This window comes from Prionailurus bengalensis, chromosome E4 (genome assembly GCF_016509475.1).
Source record: "Prionailurus bengalensis isolate Pbe53 chromosome E4, Fcat_Pben_1.1_paternal_pri, whole genome shotgun sequence".
In the NCBI taxonomy this organism is placed as follows: domain Eukaryota; kingdom Metazoa; phylum Chordata; class Mammalia; order Carnivora; family Felidae; genus Prionailurus; species Prionailurus bengalensis.
This window is the reverse complement of record NC_057360.1, coordinates 63,071,539-63,091,628: the sequence shown is the minus strand read 5'-3', so window position 1 is coordinate 63,091,628 and position 20,090 is coordinate 63,071,539. Positions and strand designations below refer to the sequence as shown.

Sequence of the window (20,090 nt, the reverse complement as noted above, 5' to 3'; positions counted from 1 at the left end):
TTGAAACTATATACATACGTAAGTTATGACCTTGGTCTTTTAAAGTATTTTATAGTAGTGCTTTCATGCGATAAATTATTTCTCAAATGAGCTTTTGGTGGGAAAATTATGAGGGATTAAACTTATTTTTTGTGAGAGGTGAAAATGTATTTCCCATTGCAATTTCTTTTCTACATAAGATCCTCTGAAACAAGGTGACCATATAAAAGTCTGGTGCCTATTTTGAAACATCTGTTAGGGGCGCCTGGGGTGGCTCAGTCAGTTAAGCGTCTGGCTTCGGCTCAGGTCATGATCTCACAGTTACAAGTTTGAGCCCCGGGTCAGGTTCTGTGCTGAGAGCTCAGAGCCTGGAGCCTGCTTTGGATTCTGTGTCTTCCTCTCTCTCTGCCCCTCCCCTGCTTGCTCTCTCTCTTTCTCTCTCTCAAAAAATAAAAAAAATTAAACTTATTTGTAATTCTGTCTTTTCCCCTTTTTTAGTAGTATCTTTGTGAGGATATAGTTCTTGCCACAAATGCAATTACCTTCTGAACTTGTTTATGGATAAGGGTGAAAACATGAATAATTTCATGTCTTCTTTTGATTGACCCTAATGTTCCCTCTCCCCCTTTCCCTATTTAATGAACGAAATCACTTTTGAATGAGGCTTTTTCTTCAGGAGTTTCTCTTCAATGTGTTTTCGTTGCCAGGAGTGAAAACCAGCATGAACCTTTACGGACAGACTTGACTCTACAGGCTGTTAGAAAAACATTTCCTCCTTATCAGCACGAATTATTTAAGATGTAAAGCGGAGATGTTTTCTTTTGCATATTTTTAAAAATAGAAATGTTTCCGAGTTTGAACTAGACCACATTATGGTGGGCAGATTTTTTGTTTTTTCTAACATGGTAGGGATACGCATTATGTTTTCCTGAGGTTGGTGTCAGTGTCTCTCTAGGAAGTGCCGAATGATTCTTGGCATTTCTTTTGCTTTTTCATTTTCCTTCTCTGTTTCACCTGAGTGAGTAAAGAGATGATATTTCTCCATGAGGAAAGTGAGTTAGTGACGTAGAATTCTGTTGCAATCACCTTTGGTTTTTAAAATTTTATTTATAGGGGTGCCTGGGTGGCTCAGTCTGTTAAGTGTCCAACTTCAGCTCAGGTCGTGATCTCATGGCTCGTGATTGCGAGCCCTGCATCGGGCTCTGTGCTGACAGCTTGGAGCCTGGAGCCTGCTTTGGATTCTGTGTCTCCCTCTCTCTCTGCCCCTGTCCCACCTGCGTGCATGGACGTGCACACGTTCGTTCTCTCTCAAAAATAAATAAACATTAAAAAATTTTATTAAAAAATTTTATTAAAAAAATTTTTGGGGCGCCTGGGTGGCGCAGTCGATTAAGCGTCCGACTTCAGCCAGGTCACGATCTCGCGGTCCGTGAGTTCGAGCCCCGCGTCAGGCTCTGGGCTGATGGCTCAGAGCCTGGAGCCTGTTTCCGATTCTGTGTCTCCCTCTCTCTCTGCTCCTCCCCTGCTCATGCTCTGTCTCTCTCTGTCCCAAAAATAAATAAACGTTGAAAAAAAAAATTAAAAATAAAAAAATTTTTATTTATAGTGGGGCGCCTGGGTGGCTCAGTGGGTTAAATGTCCGACTCTTGATTGGCACTCAGGACATGATCTCACGGTTCATGGGTTTGAGCCCCTTGTCAGGCTCTGTGCTGACAGCTCGGAACCTGCTTGGAGCCTCTCCCTCTCTGTGTGCTCTTCCCCCTGTTGCTCTCTTGCTCCTGTTCCCTCCCTCCCTCCCTCTCTTTCTCACTCTCTCTCTCTCTCTCTCTCTCAAAATAAATAAACTTTAAAGAAAAATAAAATTTTATTTGTAGTTACATCTAGAAAACGTACCTCGTACTTGGGCCTACTCTTATTAAGATGGATATGAATATTTTTCTGTTCTATATAAATCAGAAAGATTTGTAAACTGGCTTAGTAGAAACTCTATTTTCAAAATAAACTAAAAAAAATGATACTGGGATAAAATAAATCCATTGTTTTGTTGAACTTCTGAAAAGACCGAGTCTTTCAAATCTGACTTGAAACAGCAACAACAACAAGAGATCTGGCCTAATAGAAAAACCTCTGTCTGCATTTGACATTCCCCCTTGTGAGTTCTTTATTTCCCTTGTAAGGTATTCTATCTGAATCACAAAAGTGCCAGGAACAGTTTGGCAGGCATTTAATTGCACACAGGCATGTAATGGACAACGTAAGAGACGTCCAAACTTAGTTTTCAGGCATGGTTCATCTTCTCAGGTCTAAATTATCTGTTCCAGAGGCGCTTGGGTGGCTCAGTAGGTTAAGCATCCAACTTTGGCTCAGGTCATAATCTCCTGGTTCGTGAGCTGGAGCCCCACGTCTGGCTCTGTGCTGGCAGCCCAGAGCCTGGAGCCTGCTTCATATTCTGTGTCTCCCTCTCTCTCTGCCCCTCCCCTGCTTGTACTCTCACTCCCTCTCTCTCAAAAATAAATAAATGTTAAAAGTTTTAAAAGTATCTGTTCCGTGCACAACATAGCCGTCATATTTTGCTTGTTCCTTTTACTCCTAAGCTTTGCCAAACCCTGTGCCAGATTGAAACAAATTGTCTCTCATACCCAGGCATGCCTTTTACTAAGAAAAGACGCATGTCCTCCATAGTTAAGGTATTTGCATTTTTGGTATTTTGCATTATTTCCCTGTTCTGACACTATACCCAAACAAACTGGAGCTGGGACGCTTTTATAAAGTGCCTTCTGCAAAAATCAAGCCTTTTGTGATTTTCCCCTTTCTTGCAAATGGTTGCAAAAGCTCTTACAAGAACAGACCTATTTTAGGAACTGGTGTGAATACAACTGGTGGTTTCTGATACATGTTATTTGCCCATTATTGGCACTTACAGCCCCAGTTTTGTCCCTTTTAAAAGACCACTGAATTGAGATAGCATGTTTTGATGTTTTATTCTTTTTTTTTTTTAATTTTTTTTAACGTTTATTTATTTTTGAGACAGAGACAGAGCATGAACGGGGGAGGGTCAGAGAGAGGGAGACACAGAATCTGAAACAGGCTCCAGACTCCGAGCTGCCAGCACAGAGCCCGACGCGGGGCTCGAACTCACGGACTGCGAGATCATGACCTGAGCCGAAGTCGGCCGCTTAACCGACTGAGCCACCCAGGCGCCCCTTGCTGTTTTATTCTTAAAAAATGGTTTTAAAAACTTATTTTGGGATTAAATAAGTGTAGTTTTAAGTTCTTTTTATAATTGGTGACAGCTGCTGACTCAGATTTGATTTGAAACTCGGGTATTGGTAGATCTGGGTTTTAGAACGGAGGGAAGATTCTTAAATGATGTAGAAGAGGCTTAATTTTTAAGGTCTGAAACTTTGGAGCTTAGAGGGTTTTTTTAAATTACTGAATTGTTTATAAATTCCTTGGTTGTTAGAGGCAACAATTTTTATAGTCTTTATGAGGTTTTCATGTTTCTACAGAATTCTTACCAAGTGGCCTTAACCATTAATAGATAACTGTGTGATCAGTTTTAAAGCTCAAAAGAACGATCTCAGTGCTCAGAAATTTGGAAAAATAAACAGGGAGGAATTACCCATAACCCTATAGTTCAAAGTTATTGAAACGTACTTGTGGGTTTCATTTATTTTAAAGAATACATACACGTTTTTAAATCACTGCAAATCATTATGCGTATTTCTGTAGAGGATAGGCGTTTCTATTTAGATCCGATCTAGCCAAAATCAGTTTCATTTGACTGATACCCCAGGTTCAGAAATAGCAGTAGATAAATCCCCTTTCATTTGCTTTCCCAAGGATTCTTGTGGCTCTGTCACCTAATGGTGAGAGTATTTGTCTGAGGCACAGATTTTGACCAGAGTGTGGAAAATCGAGATCAGGTAGCCAGGAGGACACGTGCCTAGAATGTTTCGACATGTAGATGAAGAGGTTACGCGGCTTTTGGGTTGGGGCTCCATATGGCATTAGCAATATAGCTGTAATAATTTCACTCTTTAGTGCTTATCTCCTCCCAAGAAATGCATGTTAATTACCTTTATGAAATGTGTACAAGAGAGCAGTGGCGTTATTTTATACTGACTAGGGGAGTCATTCCTATGTGTATGATTTGTTACGAGTGGGAGGGAATCCTGCTTCCTCTGTCAACATGTAAACATTTCTGAAAGATCCTATTGTGCACTGACATCAAGGCATTTTTTAGAAATTACTGATCCTTTAAAAAAAAAAAAACAACAAAGGACTCAGTCAGTTAGGGAACAGGTGCTGGACCACCCTTGTTCTTGGCATTGGAACACTATTCTGCTAACTCATTAGTATCTGCCCACCTTCAACTGAAATTACTCCTGGGAAGCAGAATATATGTTTAAAAGTTTCATGATTTATCTTTTCATCAACAATACTAGGTGCTTTCTGTTCGATGACCATACATTTGTGTATGGTTTTCTTTATCGCGCTAGGTCTTTGAGTTCCTAAAGGCAGAATTTTAGCAGTGAAACTTAGTGACCCCAGTCACTCGAATTTAAAATGTCTCACCAGTAAACTGATTTTAATGAATTCTCTCACACAGAGAACGTCAAGTGTTATTTTTACTTATTTGTGGAAAGCTAGCAGGAGCTGATGAACAGGAAATGAGCCTATAATCAGAATTAGATTCCTTTCACAATTTGGCCATTTGTTTTGGCTTTGTTATTTAAGCTCACTTTTACAGTTTTCCGGCGTCATGTTGGAAGTCACATCTGCTTCAAATACTATTGCTTTCAAAGTGTAAAGCATTTTGAAGTTGTCAGATAAAGTTTTTAATGTAAATTCTGGAGACTGAGAGATGTACTTTTGCCCCCGTTAATTTTACAGATGGAGAAATTTAGGCCCAGCGAGCTCTATAGCATCACAACCCATGTGTGACAAAGCAAAGTCTAGAAGGCAAATCATCTTCCATCTCAGGCTAGTGCTTTTTTTCACCGAGCTACACTGTCTCCCTATTATCAATAATGAGATTTTGTTCAAAGAGAGTCCTTCTAGGGGCGCCTGGGTGGCTCAGTCGGTTGAGCGTCCGACTTCGGCTCAGGTCACGATCTCATGGTTCATGAGTACAAGCCCTGCATCGGGCTCTGTGCTGTCGGCTCAGAGGCAGAGTCTGCTTTGGATTCTGTGTCTCCCTCTCGCTCTCTCCCCCTCCCCTGCTGTCTCTCTCAAAAATAAATATTAAAAAAATGTAAAAAAATGTTATTGTGCAGAACTTAAGAGATGTTGAACTGTTTCTAAGCCCATAATATTTTTACTTAAAGATGATGTAAAGACATTTTTAAGGAATCTCTCAATTTATGTTAAACGTAACTTTGCGTGGGTCATAAAAATGACCCTCGCTAAACGAAACCCGGGAACGTCAGCACCTCCAGTTCCGTATCCTCCTGACGAGGAGTTGTTCTGTACCATCAGCGATGCCATTTTGTTGGAGGATGGGGCTGTGAGAGCATTTGGAGATAGACCAGAAGACGTCTAGTATAAGAGTTTGGTTTTTTACTTTCGTGATATATGGGTTTAAAATTTCCTGCTGACCAATTCCCCCACCCCGACTCTTCACCGCCGAAGAATTGCTAAGTGGAATTGTTACAACCGCTGTTCACACAGAATGAAGTGGGGTAAGGAGAAGACCTGTAGTGTTTTGTTAGGGAGGAAGCCCGAAAGGGCCGTTTCCCAAAAGAAGTTTGCCCTCTAGCGAGTTCCGTACAGTAGACACGAGTCTTCAGATAGAACTGGTCATTGAGATGTGCTAGCAGCGTGAAAGGCGCACCAGAGTTTGAAGGCTTGGTACGCAGAAAAGTAGTAAAATATCTCAGTAACTTTTATGTTGATTGCATGTTAAATGATAATATCCTGGCTACACTGGGTTAAATAAGTAGATTATTAACGATTTCACCAGTTTCTTTTTTCCTTTTTTATTGTGTACTAGAAAGTCTGAAGTTGCCTCTGCGTATAAAGTCAGCACTGTGTGGGAGCTAAGATTTCTAAGGTGATTGAGATGCACCTTGAAGCTGAAACAGAACTTTCTCCGGTGGTGTATTATGGGGACGTGGCATTTCATTAAGTGTGGACCTTTTGATTTTCAGTAAAATTTATTTAAACATTTTTTAATGTTTATTTTTGACAGAGAGAGAGAGAGAGAGAGAGAGAGAGAGAACGAGCGGGGGAGGGGCAGAGAGAGAGGGAGACACAGAATTGGAAGCAGGCTCCAAGCTCTGAGCTGTCAGCACAGAACCCAGCGTGGGGCTCCAACTCACGAACTGTGAGCTCACGACCTGAGCCGAAGTTGGGACGCTTAACTGAGCCACCCAGGCGCCCCTTCAGTGAAATTTTTATTGGTTTTCCATCCGGTTCATAATGTGCAATTCAGTAAAAGCCATTCAGAGAGAGGCTAAACTTTGCTTGATCTTGGAACTTAGAATTCCTACAGGAGTGGATGGCTAGAATGCCCTGTAAGCATCCTTTTCTAAATACGGTGTCTCTTACCCAGACTTTCGGGGAGTAATCTGAATGGTTAATTCAGGGCAGCTAAATTAGAAACCAAATAGATCCTAAGTTTGGCATCTTACAAAAATTTAGACACCTGTTTTTGTGTGGATGAAAGAATAGCGGACCTTTGGTGCCCACAGATACCTACAGGCAAAGTCAGGCTCTACCACAAGGAACAGCGTTTGAACACCCAAATCCCCATAATTCCGCAGCGTTCCCATAATATTGTTTCCTTGTATTATTTTTATGTACATACATAGCCTCTCCGCATAAGTCCCTTGAGAATAGTGAGGAGTTATTTTATTCACTCTATTATCCCTTACGGGGGTTTGCCTACAGTAAGTTTATAAAGTATTTTGAATTAAGTTGAACCCAGCCAAAGCGAGATCAAACGACAAAAAAATTGTTTCTCCCCTTTCTCCTAAGACTTCTAGTAAATAAGTGAAAAACTTTGCTACAGCCGAACACGTATGTGGATGTGTACCCAGACACGTGTGACAATGGTGTGGGACCCCGAGGGATCTGATTCAGAATTAAACAAAGGCTAGTTTTTGGCTTCTAATTAAGCTTTTTTCATGTCACAATAATACAAATTCTTTAAAGTAGTCCTGGCAGCTCTCTTTTTCTCTTCCTGGTAATGTCATTAAGCCTGTTCGCCGTGCGACAGCTGCGAGTTGTTAAACATCTGCCCCGAACCCCCCCCCCCCCCCCCCGCCCGAACACGACTCTCTCACCCCATTAGCAACACCAGTAATTCTCTTATTACTTTTCTAGCCACGAGTTACGGAGAAATAAGTCTAGTATGTCAAAGAGTAAAGAATCCTGAAAATTGTTTTCCAGAACTGATTCTCTCTGGTCATGCCCACAATGCTTTATTTACCCTTCCAGGTTTCGGTACTCAAAAAGTTAAACAGTTTCGTTAATGCTTGAGTGTTAGCATAGTTTGTTAAATAGTTAAGAAGGAGTTCTTTCAGGTTTTAAGTTTTATTTGCTAATAAATATAAAGACTTAAAATACTTGGCGGAAAAATTGTCATGAATTTCACACAGTATAGAAGCGTGGTGAAGTCTGCACAGCACAACCTTCTGCTGCTTCTTTAATATTGGCAAATACGTTTTTCTGCTTTTCCCTCCTACATTTTTGCTATGGGACCAGCACAAAATTACTGACAACACGACCCGTGTATTTCACAGCTTGTTCCACTGCTTCTGTTAGACACCATCCAGAACTGAAGAAACTTGACTCTATGGTTGCTGTTGTTGGAGGAGTAAGATTCTGCTCTCCTTGTAATTAACAGATGGCATGAAAAAAGACCTCTTAGGAAGCCATTTTTATGAACCTCCTGAGCCAAGGGTTAATATTTTCAATAAGAAGCCAGTAAGTCGAATAGAATTCTTCTGCATTTAAACTCCACATGATTGCATTTTATTATAAGAAGTCTAAAGATAAAACCATTTAGTATCGTAGGAAGAATAAAAGAATTCTGATGAATGTAATTTCTGTGTAAACTTTTAGAAAGAAGATGAAGAGTACTGGCAACAGATCAACTCAGAGTAGCTTCATTAAAGCAAGCAAATAATTGTAGCTTATTGAAAGAATATCTCCTTAATTCTATAGCGCGTGCTAATTTTTTGCTTTGCAGTCCTTACACTGAGACAGAAACCTATGCGTTACCCGAGACATACTCATTCTGTAAAAATGTGCAAAACGCTCTAGAGCTCCCTAAGAAAATTTGAAAATTTGAAAATTGAAAATTAAAAAACGAAACCTTTGCTAAAAGCACAGGACATGGGAGTTGTCCTCGTCAGAAAGAAATATTACTCATTCATTTTTACCCTTCTATTCCTACCTCAGAAATCATTTGAACTTACTCAAAAAGATTTAATTTAAAAGTTCTGCCTAGAAAATAAATTTGAGATTTTTAATATTATTCACAGTAGTGCTGTGTTGATCTCTTAAGTGAAACATGTTTATATGAGAGATTGATGATCCTTTTAATGATTTAATGCCAGAATATAGTTATTCTTTTATTATTTGTTCTCTTCGAAACTTCACTAATTTCTAAACTAACTAAATTTACTCTGAAGTCAATTCTGAAATTTTTAGCTACACTGTGAGATTAATGGCTGGTTTCTTTTCTTAGGTACGATCTTGATCTCTTCTTAGTAATTTCAAGAGGCGGTATTATTTTAACAAAGTTGTACTGACCCCGTGATGAACATATCCTGAGGATTTATTGATCTCAGGATTGATTTCAAGTGTATGTGAAACTATTTCTGTACGTGTTTTTGGAATCACAAGTAGTATTAATGTATTTACTAACTTATGTTTATCAATACTTTTGTTGGGCAATCTTAGTAACACTGGAATGATGTTGAGTATAAAATTACAGTAAACCACTATGTCGTCTACTCATACATTATTCTGACCTATTTATATATATATTTTTTATTATTATTTATTTATTTATTTATTTAAAAAATTTTTTTTCAACGTTTATTTATTTTTGGGACAGAGAGAGACAGAGCATGAACGGGGGAGGGGCAGAGAGAGAGGGAGACACAGAATCAGAAACAGGCTCCAGGCTCCGAGCCATCAGCCCAGAGCCTGACGCGGGGCTCGAACTCACGGACCGCGAGATCGTGACCTGGCTGAAGTCGGACGCTTAACTGACTGCGCCACCCAGGCGCCCCTTATTATTTTTTTTTAACATTTATTTATTTATTTTTGAGAGATAGAGACAGAGCACGTGCAGGGGACAGGTAGAGATAGAGGGAGACCCAGAATCCGAAGCAGGCTCTAGGCTCTGAGGGGTCAGCACAGAGCCCAACACGGGGCTCGAACTCAGGAACCGCCAGATCATGACCTGAGCCGAAGTTGGACGTTTAACCGACTGAGCCACTCAGGCACCCCTATGTTATTTAAATTAAGTAAACTCTGTGCCTAGTGTGGGGCTGGAACTCACAACCCCAAGATCAAGAGTCACATGCTCCACCAACTGAGCCAGCCAGGCGCCCCTATTCTGTCCTGTATTAATTAAACAAACATTACCCTTAACTATTATAAAACAGGTGTTCCTGCTTATCATGTATATGAATTACGTGTATGTACTTGTGTAATTTTTAAAGCCAGTTAGTCTTGAAGGACTAAGACATATTCCTCAGCCTGAGCCTTTCCCTTCCAGTATATTTAAGTATGTTTTAGGTGAGCCATAAATTGGGCTTATATTCATAGTTCTGGGTAGCAGACAACAGCTCTTTTTTGTTTCTGTATTTGAACTTGCTTTCGGATCATTTTAAACAGCTAAGTTATATACTCACCTGAAGTTTGGTTTTAACCTACTATTTTATATTGGTGAGATTATTATTTTCTGTAAAAGTTTTATTTTCTGAGAGTTGTCAGATCATACTTCGACCATTCTTTGATTTTTTTTGCCTGTAGTAGAGTCATACATTTATTTCCTCTCTGTGAACAAAGAAAGCCATTTAACGATTCTCAATTCTCTTTAGGAAAAGATGTGTCCTGGGAACTGCAGAAATAATAGATTCAGAGATTTATAGGACAGTTCCCATGATTCATGACTTAAAACGTATAAGAATAATTACTAATACGTAAGGCTGCCTGTATCTGTTTGACTTTAACATTTCAGTATGTGATTCTGTTAGAATTGCAAATGCATTTGAGGGTTCCATCCATAATTCTCTATATTTAATGTGAAATTACTTCAGCTTCATGTACAATCATCCCTAGTGCTTACTTTCGCATAATTACCTGTTATTCATGTAACTTAGAGGCTAAAAAGATTAACTGTGATGACCATCTTTTTCCTCCGTATTCTTAGCATGCTGATCTTCCGTGATGCAGAGTGATGTTAAAGGGGGCATCTCATTCCTGGTCACACCCCAAAGCCCAGGCACACACAGGGAGAGAGCAGAAATTCTGTATTCTAGACAGATATGACCTGAGAGATAAGTATGTTTGTGAAGTCATTCATGGATATTGATTTTCTTTTATTTAGGGACATCCCAGAAACCCCCGCAGCTTGTGGGGGTTGCTGCTCTTAGCAATGTGATAAACCGCCTTTCGTGAGTGAATTGTATTTTCCACTTTGAAGGTCTCAAGGTCTTTTTTTCTTGGTGATTTTGGAAACACTTACTTTGATTTGGTGATCGCTGGGATGTTGGAATAAAATTGTTGTTGACGGAGCCGGGTCTAGATCCCAGTTGGGCCTTAATTCTTTTCAAATAAGGGCATAGACTCCCCAGTCCGTAGGGGCCGTTCTTGCCCCATGACTCTGTGCTTTTGCTTAATATAATCTGTCATATTTTGGTTGACTTTTTGAATGTAACGGCAGACCTTCAGGAAAATCCCCTATGTAAGACTTGGCCAAACCGGAGATTTTAGGGTTGGGATGGAGATGATCATAAAGCCTTCAAAGATGAAATTGTACGCTGAGTTCTATCAGGTGAATAGGTATTCTCGGCACAGAATAATAAAGACCCAGGGCATTCCAGGCTCAGGGAACCGCACTGTAAAGTTAAGGATCCCTGAAAGAGTGTGGTGGGAAAGAAAGGGAGTAATCTGAGTTTATTAGCATTCAGGGAGTATTGTACAGGATAAAGTTGGAGAAAGGAAGTTGGGCCCAAATTTTCAGCGTATGGGCCATCGCCTCCTAGTTATATACATATTCCGTATTTGAATGCTTTTTGAGTATCACAGACACAGCGAGAGTTGGGAAATAGAAAGACTTCAGGGAAATTTTTCTAACCTTGTAGAAAGCTGCGGTTTGGTATCTTAATCATTCTAAGAATGTGGAAGCAAAGAAAGGGTTGAGGTTAGTTAGTTGGCTATCCTCACCTCCTTTCGTTATCCGGTCCAGCATTCACTTCCTAGACACTTTCCTTGATGGGTTTTTTGTTTTTTTTTTTTTAACAGTAACCTATTTGTTTTCCTAATTAATAGGCATTTATTTCCCTTTTTAGTTTATCGCTCCTCTTCATGAATTAGCCTAATACTCCAGTCCGCCGTTTTATTTAGGCTGTCATCCTACGTGTCTTTTGAGCTCCGTGTTGGTAGGCGGATTTTCCATGATCTTCTGTGGAGTCCGAGTGCACAGTGTTTTGCTAGGTGTAAAGACGATAGCCGTGGCCACATTTCCTAATAAAAGGAAATCCTTGTAAGAGTGAAGATCTAAAACTGAGGGGGAAAAAAAATCCCCCTCCCCCCAAGTCCCCCCTCTAGAATAAGGGCTGTTACCTTACTCTTGCCTCAGGCCGCCAGTCTTTTCAGAGCCTTTGTTTATGGGAGCACTTTTGTGTGCCCTGCATTCCAGGGCAGGGCTGACCACCTCTTACTCCCTCCAGTTTCACCATTAATTACTAATGCCAGCGCTGTGTAGGTCTCACACTGGAGAGTAATGTCCAGCTTAGATTCTTTCTCTTTTTTTTAAGTTTTTATTTTAATTCCGGTACAGAATAATTAATTAACATCTAGTGTTAGAATAGTTTCAGGCGTACAGCAGAGGAATTCAGCACCTCTATACAGCGCCCATCGCTCCTCTCAAGTGCACTCCCTAATCCCCATCACCTACTTAATCCTCCCACCCACCTCTCCTCTGGTAACCGTCAGTGTGTTCTCTATCAGAGTCGGTTTCTTGATTTCTCCCTCTTAAAGATTTTTTTCCCCTTTGTTTATTTGTTTTGTTGCTTAAATTCCACATATGAAGTGAAATCATACAGCATTTGTCTTTCTCTGACTGATTTTGCTTAGCATTGTACTTTCTAGCCCCATCCGTGTTGTTGCAAATTGCAAGATTTCATTCCTTTTTATGGCTGAATAATGTTCTCATACACACACACACACACACACACACACACACACACACACACACACCAATCTTTTTCCATTCATTAGTCGATGGACACTTGGGCTGCTGCCATAGTTTGGCCATTGTAGATAACGCTGCTATAAACGTAAGGGTGTGTGTATCCCTTTGAATTAGTGTTCTTGTATTCTTTGGGTAAATAAATACCCAGTAATGCAATTGCTGGATAATAGGGTGGTTCTATTTTTAAGTTTTTAAGGAACCTCCATACTGTTTTCCAGAGTGACTGCACCAGTTTGCATTCCCACCAACAGTGCACCAGCATTGGCCACATCCACACCGACACCTGTTGTTTCCTGTGTTGTTGATTTTAGCTACTCTGACAGGTGTGAGGTGATACCTCAGTGTAGTTTTGATTTGCATTTCCCTGACGATGAGTGATGTTGAACATCTTTTCGTGTGTCTGTCGGCCATCTGGATGTCTTCTCTGGAAAACTCTCTGTTCACGTCTTCTGCTTATTTTTTAACTGGATTATTAACATTTTTGGGGTGTTGAGTTTTAGAAGTTCTTTATATATTTTGGACACTAACCCTTTATAGGACATGTCATTTTCAGATATCTTCTCCCAGTCTGTATGTTGCCTTTTAGTTTTGTTGATTGTCCCTCTGCTGGGGACAGAAGCATTTTATTTTGATATAGTCGCAATGGTTTATTTTTGCTTTTGTTTCCCTTGACTCAGGAGACATATCTAGAAAGAAGTTGCTTCAGCTGATGTTAAAGAAGTTACCGCCTGTGTTCTGTTCTAGGATTTTTATGGTTTCAGTTCTCACAGTTAGATCTTTAATCCATTTTGAATTGGTTTTTGTGTATGGTATACGGCAGTGGCCCAGTTTCATTCTCGCACGTTGCTGTCCTATTCTTCCAACACTGTTTGTTGACAAGACTCTTTCCCATTGGATATTCTTTCCTGCTTTGTCGAAGATTAATTGGCCGTGTAATTGTGGATTCATTTCTGGGCTTTCTTTTCTGTTCATTGATCTATGTGTCTATTTTTGTGCCATTGCCATACTGTTCTGATAACTACAGCTTTGAAATATAACTTGAAGTCTGAAGTTGTGATGCCTCCAGCTTTGCTTTTCTTTTTCAGGGTTGTTTTGGCTACTCAGGGTCTTTTGTGGTTCCATACAAACTTTAGAATTGTTTGTTCTCTGGGCACCTGGGTGGCTCAGTCGGTTGAGCATCCGACTTTGGCTCAGGTCATGCTCTCACAGTTCATGGGTTCGAGCCATGTGTCGGGCTCTGTGCTGACAGCTCAGAGCCTGGAGCCTGCTCCAGATTCTGTCTGTCTGTGTGTGTGTCTCTCTCTCTTTCTTTCTGCCCCTCTCCTGCTCGTGCTCTCTCTTTATCTCTCAAAAATAAATAAATGTAAAAAAAAATTGTTTTTTCTCTGTGAAGAATGCTGGTGGTATTTTGGCAGGGATTGCATTGAATATATAGATTGCTCTGGGTAGTATAGACCTTTTAACAATATTCGTGTTTCCGAACCATGAGCATGGAATGTCTTTCCATTTGTTTGTGTCTTCTTCAGTTGCTTTCATCAGTGTTTTGTAGTTTGCAGAGTACAGGTCTTTCAGCACTCTGGTTAGGTTTATTCCTAGGGATCTTATTATTTTTGGTGTAATTGTAAATAGGACTGTTTTCTTAATTTCTCTTTCTGCCACTTCATTATTAATGTATAGAAATGCAACAGATTTCTGCACATTGATTTTGTATTCTGCGACTTTCCTGAATTCGTCGATCAGTTCTAGCAGCTTTTTGAAAGAGCAGCTTAGATTCTTGTCACATTATTCTGAGAGTTTCCACAGGTAAGTGGTGGGCAGTGTCTTAAAATGATGGCTGTTCTTTCACAGGGGCATCTGTTTAACAGCTGAACTCTGCTGAGGACAGTAAATGATTTCCAACTAGTGCGATTTCCTCCCGCTGTGCTTCTCATATTACTGTTTCTTTCTTTCTTTTCATGTTACTGTTTCTGATGAGCATATTTTCCAGTTGGGTGCTCTGAACTTTCTTTTTTTATCCTATTTTATGCATGTGTGTTATGCTTTGTTTGTGTTTTGGTGTGTGTGTGTGTGTCTTTCGTTACATCTTTATAGCTAAGGAAGTTTGTAAAAAAATGAATTAGTCTAGACATTATAACATCTCTAGGCATAGAAGTCTCTTGAAATGAGTGTCCTTCATGTTCTATTGACTTGACTCCCTTTAACAATAAGAAGAGATTCACCCATTCACTTACTCACCTTTTTAAAGTTATTTTTTTAATTAAAAAAATTTTTTTTACATTTATTTATTATTGAGAGACAGAGCACAAGCAGGGGAGGGGCAGTGAGAGGGGGAAACACAGAATCCGAAGCAGGCTCCAGGCTCCAAGCTGTCAGCACAGCACCCGATGCGGGACTCGAACCCACAAACCTAGAGATCACAACCCGAGCTGAAGTCAGACGCCTAACCAATTGAGCCACCCAGCGGCCCCAACTTTTTAAAAGTCTTGATGAGCTTCTGTTAGTATTCTAGTGCTATGGATACAAAAATTTCAAGCTCCTTCTCTCCTAGAAGTCATCTTTGTCGTCGTTAGCCCTAAGTTCCTTTTACTCCTAGGATATTTCATTATACTACTGAATACATGTGTTATGTATACATATCTATACATACATGTGGTATGTGATAATATTTGTTTTGGTGAAATTTGAGATGTATTAGGAAAAGAGTGCATTTAATTGTGGGCAAGGCTATAAAATAGGTTAAAAAAAGATTTTCTAAGGATATGAGTAATAATCATGATGATAGAGTAACCACAAATCGACCAGAGCCGTCAGTCATTTCTGTTAACTCATGTCTGGGATGTTAGAAGACAACAGTCTGAGATGAAATGGTCATTAATTGGGAAAATAAACTGTTCCTTATGAGTGCCTGGCTGAAGATTTTTCACTGTTTCACTGTAAATAACCATTCAAACACATTTTGTCCATAAGTTAATCGTTTTGCTTTAATGTAAATAAAGTAGTTGTTATAGTGTGGAAGTCATATCTGTAAGATATGAAACAATTTTGAGTGAGGCAACTTTTCGCTAAAAGAGCCATTCATGCTAAAATGTTTATTGAGTACTTTTAGTCTTTGTGAACAAGGTGTTATTTGCTGGAAATTGAAACATTTCTCCCTCAAAAGCAATGATTCTTTATCCTTTTTTGGGAAAATACATATACATATTTGAATAGAATGCCTTACGTACTTTCAGGAGGATCCCACCATTATGGATGTTACCTTTTCTACCCAGTAGAAACAGACATGTGAGCACAAACTATCATATGTTGGGTGATTCCACTGTGAGAGGTATAAGGGATTGTGGGAACATAAATTAGGGCAATTAATTTTCCCTAGGCCTACATGATAGAGAATGGAAATGGAAGGAGAAGTGAGTTGAGCAGGAATCCAAATTATGAATGGAGTTGATATTTTGTGCCAAAATAATGGACTGAAAATAAAAAACAGTAACAAAACCAAATGCTGGTAAGGATGTAAAGAAATCAGGTCTTTCATCCATTGATGATGGGAATATAAGATAATATAGCCACTCTGGAAAAGTTTATAAAACTAAGTAAGAAAGTAAGAAACACAAGTAAGAAACACAAGTAAGAAAATTTTAAAAATAGATAAATTGAACTTTTTCAAAAGTAAAAACTTTGGTTCTTTAAAGGACACCATTAAGAAAGAGAAAAGAGAACCCTCCATAACAGGGGAAACTATTTGCAGATCATGTATCTAGTAAGGGACTTGTATCCAGAATATAAAAAGTAATCTTGGGGCGCCTGGGTGGCTCAGTCGGTTAAGCGTCCGGCTTCGGCTCAGGTCATGATCTCATGGTTCGTGGGTTTGAGCCCCACGTCGAGCTCTATGCTGACAGCTCAGAGCCTGGAACCTGCTTTGAATTCTGTGTCTCCCTCTCTCTCTGCCTCTCCCCTGCTCGTACTCTGTTTCTCTCTCTCTCTCTCTCTCTCTCTCTCTCTCTCTCTCTCTCTGTCTCTCTCTCTCAATAATGAATAAACATTAAAAAAATTTTTTTAAAGCAATCTTACAACTCAACAGTAAAAAGACAAATAACCCAATTTTTAAATAAGCAAGGGATTTGAATAGATTTTTCTCCAAAGAAGATATGTGAAAAGCCAATAGCACATAAAAAGATGCTCAGAATCATTAGCCGTTAGAAGTTAAAAATAAATGTTAAAAATATTTAATTTAGTGACTCATACGAAAATAATAAGAAATTTATTTTTAGTGAGAAGAGTGGCATTTTTTATAGTTTTGCAGATTTTTACTATCTGATTTCATAGAAACTAGCAGGATTTTCATATGTATTTCTGCATTCCATCTGTTGCAGGATGTTGTTTGGGTTGAAATATAAGAAGAAACTCCTGCTCTTTACAGATGCATAGTTAGAAAAGGGAGGAGTATTTAAAAAATTTTTTTTTCTTCGTTTTTCTTTATTTTTGGGACAGAGAGAGACCGAGCATGAACGGGGGAGGGGCAGAGAGAGAGGGAGACACAGAATCGGAAACAGGCTCCAGGCTCCGAGCCATCAGCCCAGAGCCTGACACGGGGCTCGAACTCACGGATAGGGAGGAGTATTTTAATACTGTTTTCAGATCATTGTGGGGGATTATTATTTTTTGATACTCTATCAGAATTCAACAGGTGATCATTTCTTGAAAGATGAATTGCAATATGGAATCTGATACCATGTCAATGGAACCTTTATATTCTGTAACATTAAAATTCATTGATCTGGGGGTGCCTGGGTGGCGCAGTCGGTTAAGCGTCCGACTTCAGCCAGGTCACGATCTCGCGGTCCGGGAGTTCGAGCCCCGCGTCGGGCTCTGGGCTGATGGCTCAGAGCCTGGAGCCTGTTTCCGATTCTGTGTCTCCCTCTCTCTCTGCCCCTCCCCCGTTCATGCTCTGTCTCTCTCTGTCCCAAAAATAAATAAACGTTGAAAAAAAAAAAAATTAAAAAAAAAAAAAAATTCATTGATCTGTATTGCACTTTTTTTTAAGTTTATTTGTTTTGAGAGCGATAGAGACAACACAAGTAGGGGAGAGAGAGAATCCCAAGCAGCTTCCGTGCCGTCAGCCCATGAGTGGGGCTCAAACTCATGAACCTGTGAGATCACGACCTGAGCTGAAGCCAAGACTTGGATGCTTAACCGACTGAGCCACCCACGCTCCCCAGCAAGGATACTGTTAATTGAAATTGGCTTTTTAAATTTTTGTATGGATTAATTTTTACTATGAGCATGGGGCAGTGAAGCATACAGTGCTGTTGGTATAGTTTGGTGCCACTACCTCGATTCATGCAAAGGCCCGGCAGTCTTACCTTGCTCTTTCGCTATGTGTAAATTTCAAGAATGATAAGAGGCGAATAATGCCTTGGTATTACTATGAAAATAGCTTTACCTTGCAGACTTGCTGAAAGAGTCTCATGGGTCCTTGCTTCCCTGAGGCAAAGAACTAGTTAAAAATGGGGCACCTGGGGGGCTCAGTCAGAAGCATCCAACTCTTGATCTCCTCTCAGGTCATGTTCTCATGGTTTGTGAGATCGAGGCCCAAGTTGGGCTCTGTGCTGACAGCGCGGAGCCCGGTTGGGATTCTCTCTCCCTCTCTCTCTGCCCCTTCCCTGCTCACTTGCACACTCTCCCTCTCAAAATAAATGAACATTAAAAAAAAAAAAAAAAAACTAGTTAAAAATCTATTGTATTATCAGTCCTGTAGCTAATTTATTTATCCTATAAACCATTTTGGATACCTGCTATTTGAAAGACTGTAATAGATCCTGGTGATTTGGCAGTGAACAAACCAGATGAAAATACCAGCTATTGGAAAGCTTACTTATAAAGGATAAAGACAAACAGTAAGTGTTAGGGAGAAAAGTAAAGCAAAGAAAGGAAAGGACATGAGTGTGTTTGGTGGGCATGTGTCTGTGCAGTTTAACTAGGGCAGCCAAGAAAGGCCTCACTGAGAAGGTGACATTTGAGTGAAGATTTGAAGGAGGGGAAGGTGCATGCCATGCACATATTTTCGGAAAGGACGTTCTGGGGTCACAGCAACAACATGCTTGGTATATGTGAGCAGGAACAGAGTAAGCAGCGGAAAGAACCGTAGAAGATGATGTCAGAGAATTAAGTAGCTGGGTCAAACATATACAGCCTTAAAGGCCATCGAGGTTAATTTAATTTCACTTGGAGATTAGAAGTCATCAGAACATTTTGATGTACATTTCAACAGGATCACTGAGGTCGCTGTAATGAGAATAGACTTGGAGGAAAGAGCGAAAGCAGACAGATCATCTGGGAGGCTTTTGTAATTATAGAGACAGTAGACAATAACAGCTTGGACTGACGGTTCGATCCTGGATGTATTTGGAAAGCAGAATCGACAGGCTTCACCGATAGATTGGATATGGAGTACGAGAAGATCTACAGGACCTTTGGCCTGAGCATTGGAGAAGAACGGCTTTGCCACAGAGATGGGAAATGCTGTGGGAGAGCACGTTTGAGAGGCATATCGGGAGCCCAGTTCTGGATATCTTACCTTGGAAAGGTCCAAGGTCCAAGTGAGTGTTTTGAGTAGGCAGTTGGATATAGGAGTCAAAGCCAAGGGAGTGAGATGGGCTAGGAATACAAATTTGGGAGTCATCAGCATGTAGATAATATTTAAGTCCCTGAGAGTACATGACATTACCAAGGAGTGAATACAGGTAGATGGGAGGAGCTAAATGTGGGATTCACTCTTGGGACTAAGAAAAGGGGCATATTTTGTGTGGACGGTAAGAACAATGGAGGAGTCCATGATCATTCTGGGTTTCTATTTGGACAACTAAATAGAAATTGATGACATTAATTAAAATAGGAAACCCAGGAGGAAGATAAATTGTAGTTTAAGGACCTATAGAATATACCAGTGGAAGTGTTTGGTAAGCATTTGTAAATATGGGCTTCTTAAGTTCAAGAGATTTAAGCCAAACATACATTTCAAGTTACGGGACTAGAAGAAAATGCCAAGAAAAGAAAAAAGGTTTGCCTCTGAGAAACCCCAATATTTAATGTGTGATGGGGCTGGAAGAGAAGGCAGCAGAAAGGGGGGGGGGGTGGGGACACGACGGAAAATGAGCACAATGAAGGCTAAGAGTTGGAGGAGAAGTTGAGAGCGTCAGATGCTGCAGGGAGCAAGTAGGGGGAGGACTGGCAAAAGCAGAGGGGTTGACCATTAGAATGTAATATTTATAAGGACAGTTTCAGTGAGAATGATGGTGACAGAGCCACTTTGCATTACTTTAGGGATCAAATGGGAGTCTGATGTATGACTCCATCTGTTTACCTAATATGATACCATGATTAATCTAATTAAAATTAATGTTTGGGGGGAAGTGCTAGGTCAGATACTAACCGGCCATCTCAAATATGTCAGAAATGGAATCCCAGCCCTGTGCCGGTGATTGTTCTTGGTTGTAAGCAACAGAAATTTACTGTAAACTTAAGTGAAAGCAGAAATTGCTTACATTACAGAAAAGGAATTTAATGGAAGGCTATTCGTTCACAGACGCCGTGCGAATGCTGGAGAGCTCAGCCCAGAACAGGGGTGGGAACCGAACGCAGCTAAGGACACAGCCAAACTCAAGAAGCTGGG

The 20,090-nt window shown here is 40.1% G+C and overlaps 1 protein-coding gene across 2 annotated transcripts in view; it reads left to right on the top strand.

Moving 5' to 3' along the window:
• Positions 1–20,090, top strand: part of ATF6 (activating transcription factor 6) — a 205,599-nt gene that overhangs the window by 120,007 nt on the left and 65,502 nt on the right. The gene's annotated exons all lie outside the window — the stretch shown is intronic.